General features: G+C 47.3%; 1 protein-coding gene across 1 annotated transcript in view; it reads right to left on the bottom strand.

Annotated features, from left to right (window-relative positions):
* The window catches only part of LOC126248654 (aminoacylase-1A-like), a 129,716-nt gene that overhangs the window by 86,457 nt on the left and 30,050 nt on the right, over nt 1-13,209 (bottom strand). The gene's annotated exons all lie outside the window — the stretch shown is intronic.

Raw genomic sequence — 13,209 nt, forward strand, 5'->3', positions numbered from 1 at the left:
GCGAATCGTATGTGCAGTTGACGGACTTTGAGCGAGGGCGTATAGTGGGCATGCGGGAGGCCGGGTGGACGTACCGCCGAATTGCTCAACACGTGGGGCGTGAGGTCTCCACAGTACATCGATGTTGTCGCCAGTGGTCGGCGGAAGGTGCACGTGCCCGTCGACCTGGGACCGGACCGCAGCGACGCCAAGACCGTAGGATCCTACGCAGTGCCGTAGGGGACCGCACCGCCACTTCCCAGCAAATTAGGGACACTGTTGCTCCTGGGGTATCGGCGAGGACCATTCGCAACCGTCTCCATGAAGCTGGGCAACGGTCCCGCACACCGTTCGGCCGTCTTCCGCTCACGCCCCAACATCGTGCAGCCCGCCTCCAGTGGTGTCGCGACAGGCGTGAATGGAGGGACGAATGGAGACGTGTCGTCTTCAGCGATGAGAGTCGCTTCTGCCTTGGTGCCAATGATGGTCGTATGCGTGTTTGGCGCCGTGCAGGTGAGCGCCACAATCAGGACTGCATACGACCAAGGCACACAGGGCCAACACCCGGCATCATGGTGTGGGGAGCGGTGTCCTACACTGGCCGTACACCACTGGTGATCGTCGAGGGGACACTGAATAGTGCACGGTACATCCAAACCGTCATCGAACCCATCGTTCTACCATTCCTAGACCGGCAAGGGAACTTGCTGTTCCAACAGGACAATGCACGTCCGCATGTATCCCGTGCCACCCAACGTGCTCTAGAAGGTGTAAGTCAACTACCCTGGCCAGCAAGATCTCCGGATCTGTCCCCCATTGAGCATGTTTGGGACTGGATGAAGCGTCGTCTCACGCGGTCTGCACGTCCAGCACGAACGCTGGTCCAACTGAGGCGCCAGGTGGAAATGGCATGGCAAGCCGTTCCACAGGACTACATCCAGCATCTCTACGATCGTCTCCATGGGAGAATAGCAGCCTGCATTGCTGCGAAAGGTGGATATACACTGTACTAGTGCCGACATTGTGGATGCTCTGTTGCCTGTGTCTATGTGCCTGTGGTTCTGTCAGTGTGATCATGTGATGTATCTGACCCCAGGAACGTGTCAATAAAGTTTCCCCTTCCTGGGACAATGAATTCACGGTGTTCTTATTTCAATTTCCAGGAGTGTAGAAGAAATTATACCTTATTCTGTGGAATGAAGCAACGATTTGGTAAATGCGTGTTTGTGCATTATGTTTGAAGCAAGATCCTGAAATGTTCTCTCGATGAGGCTATCAATCGCAATTGTGAGCCTCCGTAAATAACATTTAAAAAGCAAGGAGTATAGCAGGTGACTCCGGCTAACGGCGTGACTCATTAGGGAACTGAGTCATTACCGAAGTAACAGATGGTGTGAGCAAGCACAGAGCTCAAAGAATGCGAAGGGCAATGCCCCAGCTGTATGTAGCTACAGCTGTGACCAAAACAAAAACATTGGTGAATCACTATCGTAGTACGCTTGGCTTTGTTTATAAACACACTAAATCTAAACAAAACATTATGTATTTATATTGTGATAGTGCATGAAAACAAGTTTATTTAGAACTTGTTTAAAATTATTAGGAAACTAATTTAAGCCATTTTTTATTGTTTCGTGGAATTGTACTGGAGATCTATGCTGGGACTGGAGATGGAAGAGTAGACTGACAGCTGTTGAATTTAATACCACTTTGAAGAATCTGGAGTTTCACAACGCAAGACCCCATCACGGACAACAGAATCACCAAAATGGGTTGCTGTTGTGGGCTGCTTGCGTATGTTCTGGTAAAAGGTGTGAGTGTAAAGTTCTTCCGTCTCCATGTATATGTGAAATGTATAGGTGTTGTGTTTATTTTATTTATAACCCTGTAAAGTGGATACCTTCATGACGCATTCATACAAGTAAGTGCAGAATGGCATGGTGCCGACGTAATAGTGAAGAAGTGTAAAGTGTAAAGAATGTTTCATCGAACTGAAAGGACCGCAATACGCCGAAAACAACCGTGTAGCAGTATAACTTATAGCTGCTCACTTTAAAGAATGGCAATGTGCGAAAAGTGAATAACAATGTAAATTTTTCACGAGAAATATTTTGTTGAATTTGATGGACAGAAATGCACCGATAGTAGATTAACAACAATATAAAATTTCTGATTCATTGAAAATTGGCCAGGAGACAGCTGACTTCTATATAGTATTCTAGCAGAAACGATAGACTAAGTTAAAAAAGAAAGAGACTATAATAACAACATAAAGGTGCAGAATAATGCTAATTTAAAGGCCTTAACTGTTGAAAAGATAATGTAATTGGTATAGAAAATGTTGCTAAATATTAATGATTATTGAGGGTAACAAGTACTTTTTCTAATCACAAAATACACTCCTGGAAATGGAAAAAAGAACACATTGACACCGGTGTGTCAGACCCACCATACTTGCTCCGGACACTGCGAGAGGGCTGTACAAGCTATGATCACACGCACGGCACAGCGGATACACCAGGAACCGCGGTGTTGGCCGTCGAATGGCGCTAGCTGCGCAGCATTTGTGCACCGTCGCCGTCAGTGTCAGCCAGTTTGCCGTGGCATACGGAGCTCCATCGCAGTCTTTAACACTGGTAGCATGCCGCGACAGCGTGGACGTGAACCGTATGTGCAGTTGACGGACTTTGAGCGAGGGCGTATAGTGGGCATGCGGGAGGCCGGGTGGACGTACCGCCGAATTGCTCAACACGTGGGGCGTGAGGTCTCCACAGTACATCGATGTTGTCGCCAGTGGTCGGCGGAAGGTGCACGTGCCCGTCGACCTGGGACCGGACCGCAGCGACGCACGGATGCACGCCAAGACCGTAGGATCCTACGCAGTGCCGTAGGGGACCGCACCGCCACTTCCCAGCAAATTAGGGACACTGTTGCTCCTGGGGTATCGGCGAGGACCATTCGCAACCGTCTCCATGAAGCTGGGCTACGGTCCCGCACACCGTTAGGCCGTCTTCCGCTCACGCCCCAACATCGTGCAGCCCGCCTCCAGTGGTGTCGCGACAGGCGTGAATGGAGGGACGAATGGAGACGTGTCGTCTTCAGCGATGAGAGTCGCTTCTGCCTTGGTGCCAATGATGGTCGTATGCGTGTTTGGCGCCGTGCAGGTGAGCGCCACAATCAGGACTGCATACGACCGAGGCACACAGGGCCAACACCCGGCATCATGGTGTGGGGAGCGATCTCCTACACTGGCCGTACACCACTGGTGATCGTCGAGGGGACACTGAATAGTGCACGGTACATCCAAACCGTCATCGAACCCATCGTTCTACCATTCCTAGACCGGCAAGGGAACTTGCTGTTCCAACAGGACAATGCACGTCCGCATGTATCCCGTGCCACCCAACGTGCTCTAGAAGGTGTAAGTCAACTACCCTGGCCAGCAAGATCTCCGGATCTGTCCCCCATTGAGCATGTTTGGGACTGGATGAAGCGTCGTCTCACGCGGTCTGCACGTCCAGCACGAACGCTGGTCCAACTGAGGCGCCAGGTGGAAATGGCATGGCAAGCCGTTCCACAGGACTACATCCAGCATCTCTACGATCGTCTCCATGGGAGAATAGCAGCCTGCATTGCTGCGAAAGGTGGATACACACTGTACTAGTGCCGACATTGTGCATGCTCTGTTGCCTGTGTCTATGTGTCTGTGGTTCTGTCAGTGTGATCATGTGATGTATCTGACCCCAGGAATGTGTCAATAAAGTTTCCCCTTCCCGGGACAATGAATTCACGGTGTTCTTATTTCAATTTCCAGGAGTGTAAGTCTATGATTATATAAGTTGATTAATAATCAGAGAATAAAAAAAATATACATTCTCATTCTGAAAAACAATAACAAATTACAGGTATAGTGGAATTGTATGGCACTTGAGATGTAACTGAAAAATTTATAAAATTTGAGTAAAAATTTGTTTATTTCCAAACTTGATTGTTGTCTGCGAGAACATCCCAATTTTTGAAAATCTCGGAAGGAGGGGGATGTGTAGTAGTTCTGGCTTTACAGCTGTCATATTCAGGTACACGAAGCTCTTCTTAGAGCAGTTGAGAAGGCAGCTGTGGCAACATTACGTAGTGTGGTGTGAGGTACCGATGGCAGATGGTTTGTTCGGTACGGGCATCGCGAGAAAGACCGCCTATATTGTGGTCCTTCTCCTTGATTGGTTGCTGCATTCGGATATTGCGCGCCAAAATGATAATCTTCTGTTTTTAATACTAGACAAACTAAACAGCGTATTTACTATAATTTAAAATTAAGGCATCTCTCTATAGAGTGCTATCATTCCATTATCTTACGAGTATTAATAACCATCAGAACAATATAAAACTGTTAAACGAAAAGGCAGACGAAGCACTTCGGTGATCTTCGGATGCTGCCAAACTTTGATGGCGGTCGAAGTGGTTCGGCTGTAAAATGATAGCTGGTTCGGCAGTTCGGAGACAGACATGTTAGTAATCCACGGTTTGTAAAAACAGAGCTTGTTCGGCAATGTTGGAGGACAGACATGTCGTCTGCTGTTGAGACTTAATTTGCAATGTGTAGTTTGTAAATTTGACAGCTATAATTACGGAAATACGCAGTTCACCAGTTTGTTGAAGAACAGAAATTATTTGTGACTCTAAAGTGGAATAGAACTGTGCAGTTTCTCGTGTTCTGCCAGTAAAAAGCGAGTGGCATCCCGTATAAACAAACACATTGGAAATTTGATTATTTCTAAAATAACGGTTCCTCGCTAAGAGTTTCTTACAGCTTCAAGATAACTGATTAACGACCTACGTTCTGTTTTCTGCGCAGGGGGCGACAACTGTAGAAGAGTGCAGGTTGGTGAACATTTATTAGAACTTACGCATTCCACTCAGAGCGGTGGAAGCAAATTGGCGCCTCGCGTGTACTACAGTCTTAGTACGAACGAGTTCAGTCACACGTCATCTGTGGTAACACAGATGAGGTATGAAGGAGAGAAATACTTTTCGAGAGGAAGGGTGTATGATACACACGTATATATCTCCCCTCTTTCCCTACTATCTCCTTTACGACTTGCCGTATAGGGACTAATTGTATACCCAACAGAAGGATCTTGTTGCGGTACCTATCCTATAGTGCAGTGTCAAAGCACTTCCCCCAGTTTAGGCTAATGGAGCAAATCTGTTGGTTCCTTTTGCATTATACACTGATGAGCCACAACAGTGTGACCCTGCTTAATACACTCCTGGAAATTGAAATAAGAACACCGTGAATTCATTGTCCCAGGAAGGGGAAACTTTATTGACACATTCCTGGGGTCAGATACATCACATGATCACACTGACAGAACCACAGGCACATAGACACAGGCAACAGAGCATCCACAATGTCGGCACTAGTACAGTGTATATCCACCTTTCGCAGCAATGCAGGCTGCTATTCTCCCATGGAGACGATCGTAGAGATGCTGGATGTAGTCCTGTGGAACGGCTTGCCATGCCATTTCCACCTGGCGCCTCAGTTGGACCAGCGTTCGTGCTGGACGTGCAGACCGCGTGAGACGACGCTTCATCCAGTCCCAAACATGCTCAATGGGGGACAGATTCGGAGATCTTGCTGGCCAGGGTAGTTGACTTATACCTTCTAGAGCACGTTGGGTGGCACGGGATACATGCGGACGTGCATTGTCCTGTTGGAACAGCAAGTTCCCTTGCCGGTCTAGGAATGGTAGAACGATGGGTTCGATGACGTTTGGATGTACCGTGCACTATTCAGTGTCCCCTCGACGATCACCAGTGGTGTACGGCCAGTGTAGGAGATCGCTCCCCACACCATGATGCCGGGTGTTGGCCCTGTGTGCCTCGGTCGTATGCAGTCCTGATTGTGGCGCTCACCTGCACGGCGCCAAACACGCATACGACCATCATTGGCACCAAGGCAGAAGCGACTCTCATCGCTGAAGACGACACGTCTCCATTCGTCCCTCCATTCACGCCTGTCGCGACACCACTGGAGGCGGGCTGCATGATGTTGGGGCGTGAGCGGAAGACGGCCTAACGGTGTGCGGGACCGTAGCCCAGCTTCATGGGGACGGTTGCGAATGGTCCTCGCCGATACCCCAGGAGCAACAGTGTCCCTAATTTGCTGGGAAGTGGCGGTGCGGTCCCCTACGGCACTGCGTAGGATCCTACGGTCTTGGCGTGCATCCGTGCGTCGCTGCGGTCCGGTCCCAGGTCGACGGGCACGTGCACCTTCCGCCGACCACTGGCGACAACATCGATGTACTGTGGAGACCTCACGCCCCACGTGTTGAGCAATTCGGCGGTACGTCCACCCGGCCTCCCGCATGCCCACTATACGCCCTCGCTCAAAGTCCGTCAACTGCACATACGGTTCACGTCCACGCTGTCGCGGCATGCTACCAGTGTTAAAGACTGCGATGGAGCTCCGTATGCCACGGCAAACTGGCTGACACTGACGGCGACGGTGCACAAATGCTGCGCAGCTAGCGCCATTCGACGGCCAACACCGCGGTTCCTGGTGTGTCCGCTGTGCCGTGCGTGTGATCATTGCTTGTACAGCCCTCTCGCAGTGTCCGGAGCAAGTATGGTGGGTCTGACACACCGGTGTCAATGTGTTCTTTTTTCCATTTCCAGGAGTGTAGCTTTTTGTCCCTCTTTGGAACGAAATACAGCACCGATTCTGTACATCAGGGATTCGGTAGTTTGTTGGTAGGTTTGTGGAGGTATGTGGCATTTGATGTCTACGCACAGGTCATGTAATTCGCATAAATAACGGGCCGCTGATTTGCGTACGCCGTGATAGCGCCTGATAGTCACCCAGATAGGATTTACAACAGGAGAATTTGGTAGCCGAGTCATCGACGTGAGTTCACTATAATGCTCCTCAAATCACTGTAGCACGGTTCTGGCTCAGAGACACGGGCAATTGTACTGCTGAAAGATGGCATAGCGGTCGGGGAAGACATCGAGCATGAAGAGATGCAGATGGTTCACAGCTGTCAGCGTGTCTTCGATTACTACCACAGGTCCCATGCAAGGGCAGTAGAATGTCTCCCATAGTATAATGCTGCTCTCACCAACCTGCGTCCGTGGTGCGCTGCACGTTTCGCCTATATGACACTGTTTGTGGAGACCACCACTGACCTAGTGTAGCAAAAATGTGATTCACCCGAAGAGCCGACACGTTTCCATTGATCGACGGTCGAATCCCAATGGTCCCGTGCCCAATGCAATCGTAATTGACGATGTCAATGGATCAACATGTGAGCACGTAATGAATAGTATGCTCCGAAACACTTGTGCGTGCACCAGCATTGTGCTCTTTCGGCAGAGATCACTGTCTATCCTACTTTACAGAGCAGACAAGTTTCTGAACCCCCTGTTCTGTGAACCAATTAGCGCGTAGTGGTAGTTTCACTGTCCTACCCCTTTCCGTAGAAGCCCACGACAGTATCATGAGAACATTCGACCAGCTACGCCGTTTTCGAGATACTAGTTAACAGGCTTTGCGTAATAATGATTTGTCCTTTGACAAAGTTGCTTAGCTCAGTGCACTTCCCCTTCGTAGCCCCTGTCTTCGCTGGAGTGATCCCCCGTCCTTGTACGTTCCGTTTACATACTCTTATTACCGTGTCACGTGCATATTGGCCTTTTTTGTGCTCTGATAGCAGCATTTTTCCATGGCGGAGCCAGAAGAAGCGGTTCACTCAGACTCTGATATTAAATGTCATTTATCACACATCCCCTTTCGAAATATACCACGTTTGTTGCACATTTCGCTTCAGCAACACCGTAGCACTTCATCGTACGACGTGACAGAATAGGTCGTGCTCCTGCAGCTACACATTTCGAAGACCTCCGCCACTCCACCTACGATGTGACCCGATGTATTCGAGGTGTACTAAAATGCCACCGATGCCTTGGTATGTGTTCTCAGTTACAGATGAAAGAACTCCCAGAATTGTTCAAACGCACGGAAATGATTTATTCTACTTCCTTGCGATTTATTTGCTGTTCATATGAAATGACATTTTCTGCAAGTGACTGAGGTGCTAAGGAATTGAATTTATTCCACTGCAAGCTGAAATAGATAATGGAATAAATTGAATATCATACCGTAAACAGACGTACAGTGACAATGTTTCATTAATATGATGCGGTTGCGGTGCCAATCCAAGTGAAAATATTTGCTGTTCACTCGACTTTACACAGATTCGTAATATTAATCACAGACGTTTAATGTATATGACATTTTATTCCTCACTGTAATGCATTTAACTACCTCTGAAAAGGATAGACGTTTAGGAATAACATGATAATTGTATAATAATCTTCTGGATTTACTTTAACGTAATTATTGGTGATACTACTATAGTGAACAACACCCCTTTAGACATCAGCAGCCCGGGCATGGATATGTGTGATGTCCTTAGGTTAGTTAGGTTTAATTAGTTCTAAGTTCTAGGCGACTGATGACCTTAGAAGTTACGTCGCATAGTGCTCAGAGCCATTTGAACCATTTTTGAACATCAGCAGCTTATCGACGAATGTACGTACTTTTTGCTGCTTACTACTTTACCATTTATGCACTGTAGGAGACTGGTTATTTCTGAGTGACAAAGAAAATAACTCTGAACGAAGACAGAAACTAAAAATCTTTGTATTCGCTTTGCTTGTGGCTCAGGAGTCTAACAATTTCACTGCTACAGTAAGGATTCTGGGGGTGTGAATCACACTTATTTCCTAAATAGTGCTGTGTGGGTTCTGCAAAAGTTAGGGAGGAAAATGATGATATTCAGAAAGACGTTTATCGTAGGCAGGAAGACTTAGCACAGGCTCGAATCGGGAAAGAATGGCGAAGGAATTCGGCCTCGCCTTTGCAACAAAACGATCCCAGTATTCATTTTAAGTAATTTACGAAAATCGCGAAAAACCTAAATCTGGATCGCCGGACGGGATTTGAACAACCGCCCTTCGGAATAGGAGTTGTGTCCTACCAATGCCGCAGTTCACTCGATGGCAAAATGCAAAAAATGGATGCGTTTGATACACACAAGCAACCCCAGTCTGGATTGTAATTACCCCAGGCAACAATACAGAGCGTGCAGCGATATGTGTTGCTGTCAACTACTCCATAGGAAGATACTGTCAAATGGCTCTGAGCACTATGGGACTTAACATCTGAGATCATCAGTCCCCTAGACTTAGAACTACTTAAACCTAAGTAACCTAAGGACATCACACACATCCATTCCCGAGGCAGGATTCGAACCTGCGACGTAGCGGTCACACGGTTCCAGACTGAAGTGCCTAGAACCGCTAGGCCAAAACGGCCGGCAAGATACTGTCCCCTCCTTGCAAAGGCACTCTCAACGCGCCAAGGAGGACCGCGAGCGGTAACAGTTCCTGCCAGCTTCCTTTTCTACAGGATTCAGGCCTCACACATACATGGCCTCCTGCAAAGGCAGTCCGGGCACCGATGATTGATGAATGATAGGGAAAAGCCCGAATCTGTCAAACCAAAACGTTTGTTACTACTTGAATTACTTGGCAATGTCTCTACCAGTGGTAAGAAATAACACACCATGTGAAAAAAGGGGACTTGGAAAATTGTTTACTTCCACTCTGTTATGAAATTAATATAGCGTAACAATTTGACACCAATTCGAACAAAACCTTCCATACGCAAAACTGCACAGATTATTCCAGCACTGTACATACCTTGGTTTACACTATGAGAAAGAACCGGACAAAACCAATTTCTGCAATGTAATATACACTAAGAAAAAGAAGAAAACGACGTACTGCGAAGGAGTTGTGCAAATTGGTCACAAATAGATATTCATACAGGTACGGAAAGAAAATGCAAAATTGTAAACTTCGGCGGTCGATGGATGAAGGTGTGACGCTGCAGCGCAATATCGCCGCGCAGGTGACAAGGATAATGAACAGGGGACATGTCGATTCCACGGCAAAGTCTTTTCGATTTTCATTCCATATCTTCAGTTGGACAATAACTAAGCCTCGCAGAGAGGCGCGTGAACATTATACACAGAATGCAGCATTTGGGAGAGGGTGTGTAGTTGGGCTCGAAGAAGCCAGTTGGAATAATTGGCGAATCGCTCGACATTTGAATAGAAACGATGCCACTGTTCGACGATGTTGGCAGGAATGGGTGAACCATGGCTGAACACAGCGTCAAGAAGGAAGCGGTCGACCTAGAGAGACAACAGAACGTAAGAACCGAAAAATCGTCAGAGTGGCGCTCAGAGCCTCAGATTCATCATTATCAACGATCCGACGTGCAACTGATGCTTCGGAGATCACAAGGACTATTAATAGACGTCTCACGGGGAAGGGGCTGAGCTCACGGCGGCCCTTGCGTCGACTACCGTTAATCTCTGTACACTAACACCCGTTTGCAGTGGCGTCGCACACATTCGGCCTGGATTCTCATTGAAGGGGATACAATTGTCTTCAGGTATGAGTTCCGCTTCGAACTGAGCCCCGATGAGCAGCGAGATGCTCCGGATAGCGGTGGGATACCAACCTGATTGTCGACCTCCTTACGGCCCGACAACCAGGAGCGAAAGTCTGCGGTGCGATTTCGCTGTCATCCGTCGACGACGTTCTACGCCCCGCTCTGTTGCCCTTCATGGCAAACCGTCCTGGAATTGTAACTGCGAACCACTAACGAAAAACGTTTCAAGAAGGTGTGCTATAACGACTGATTTATTAATGAATTACTAAAGCGGAAATGACTGTTTTACTAATTTGCATGACGTACAATTCAATGATGCTGCGTACGATAAAATTTAAAAAGTACACAGGCAGGATTTAATCCCGCACCGTCAACATGGCAGCCGCCATTCTTAGCCACTGCACTAAACTCCTTGATAGAAACATGAGTAACGCTACGCATAAAGGTTTACATGAAACTTTAGCACTGATTTTCCCCAAAATTTGGGGCCGTCGCATGGAAAGCCGCTAGGCACTTACTCAGGACAGGTTCCTCTGGAATTTGCCTAAGACTCGTCAAAATCCATGGTTAAAAGGTCTGGTGTCCTTGTCAGACTAACGAGCAGTCTAAACTATATAGTGGGTAAGTGGCACAGTGCTGTGCAGCGATCGGTATGATTCGTAATGAACACACTACGCAACTTCGCATACCGTGATCGCAGTGTAGACACTTTTATTGTTTCAAGATGACCTGTTTCAAGAGTCTTATGCTGATATCATCCGATATTAGGGGAAAACAAAGACAACAATTGGAGGGGGGTGGGTGGAGGTAGACTACAATTAATTTCACGGATTATACACACATCAAAAAAAGTTTTGCATCATCTCGGTTCTGAGAGTTCCGGAAGCTGTACAGAAAATTGGAATAGAGATCAAAATAAACATTTCCGCCCTTTTTATTGCTCATGAAAACCACATTACATGTTTTACCACCATATTATCCACAAGTTCATCAAGGTAATGTTGGTCCAGATTGTCCCACTCCTCAACGGTAACTTGGCGTAGATCCCTCAGAGTGGTTGGTGGCTCACGTCGTCCTTAAACAGCCCTTTTAAATCTATCCTAGGCATGTTCGATAGGGTTCATGCCTGGAGAACATTCTGGGCAAATGATGCCTATCCAATATGCTGCCGATATGGTTGTACTATCGGTCGGAGGATGGCATTCACGTATCGTACAGCCGTTACGGCGCCTTCCATGACCACCAGCGGCGTACGTCGGCCGCACAGAATGCCACCCCAAAACAGCAGGGAACCTCGACCTTGCTGCACTTTGTGGACACTGTATCTAAGGCGTTCAGCATGCACGGGTTGCTTCCAAACACGCCTCCGACGATTGTCTGGTTGAAGGCATATGCGACACTCATCGGTGAAGAGAACGTGATGCCAATCCTGAGCGGTCCATTCGGCATATTGTTGAGCTCATCTGTACCGCGCTGCATGGTGTCGTGGTTGCAAAGATGGACCTCGCCATGGACGTCGGAAGTGAAGTTACGCATCATGCAGCCTATTGCGTACAGTTTGAGTCTTAACACGACATCCTGTCGTTGCACAAAAAGCGTTGCTGCCAGGGTTCCTCCGAGCCATAATCCGTAGGTAGCGGTCATCCATTGCAGTAGTAACCGTTCGGCGGCCTGAGCGGCATGTCATCGACAGTTCCTGTCTCTGTATCTCCTCCATGTCCGAACAACATCGCTTTGATTCCCTCCTGGACGCTTGGACTCTTCCCTTGTTGAGAGCCCTTCCTGGCACAAAGTAACAATGCGGACGTGATCGAACCACGGTAATGACCGTCTAGGCATGGATGAACTACAGACAACACGAGCCGTGTACCTCCTTCCTGGTGGAACGACTGGAACTAATAGGCGTTGCTCATGCATGGTTGTTTACATCTTCGGTCGGGTTTACTGACATCTCTGAACCGTCAAAGGGACTGTGTCTGCGATACAATATCCACAGTCAACGTCTAGCTTCCAGAGTTCTGGGAACCGCGGTAATGCAGAACAATTTTTGATGTGTGTATAAAATGTACAAAATTTCAAGTAACTTATGAACTTGTTACAAAATTGTCATGTTAAATTATATGAAGTCAAAGTATAAAACGCATTCCCCACGTATACACATTTTGATCAAAATCTAGTTGATAAAATGCACACAGTCGATAAAAGCCTCGTAACATCCATGCATGTTGGCCGCGAACATGACTCTCCCATGCTGTGTTCCTTCAGCGATTCAAGACAGTCATAAATATAACATATGAGGGTGTCAGAATAAATACTGCATTACGAGAAGCTATAGAAAACATTGTTAACTTTTCGGCTATATAAATTGGTAAGTGAATCAGATGTTCTAAAGCAGTCCGAAAATAGTGATTATATAATACCAGTCTTTTGAGGTAAGAAAACGAGAACTTGTTGAAGGAAATATTAAATTAATCAAACGAAGTTCTCAACGGTAATAGGCGCCTACATGACGTCATGAATGTCTCGTGTACTGTAATTTCATAATTAATTCGGTATCCGCGCACAGTATTCAGTGTTTTGAAGGAACTCATTGTGGTTTTTAATCGTATCAGCATTAACGGGAAACATTTTAGAGACTCCAGTATCAGGATGTTCGTACCAGTAGTGCAACAAAAATGGTCATAATGGCATGTAGATATGTAGGA

Source organism: Schistocerca nitens, chromosome 3, assembly GCF_023898315.1.
Source record: "Schistocerca nitens isolate TAMUIC-IGC-003100 chromosome 3, iqSchNite1.1, whole genome shotgun sequence".
In the NCBI taxonomy this organism is placed as follows: domain Eukaryota; kingdom Metazoa; phylum Arthropoda; class Insecta; order Orthoptera; family Acrididae; genus Schistocerca; species Schistocerca nitens.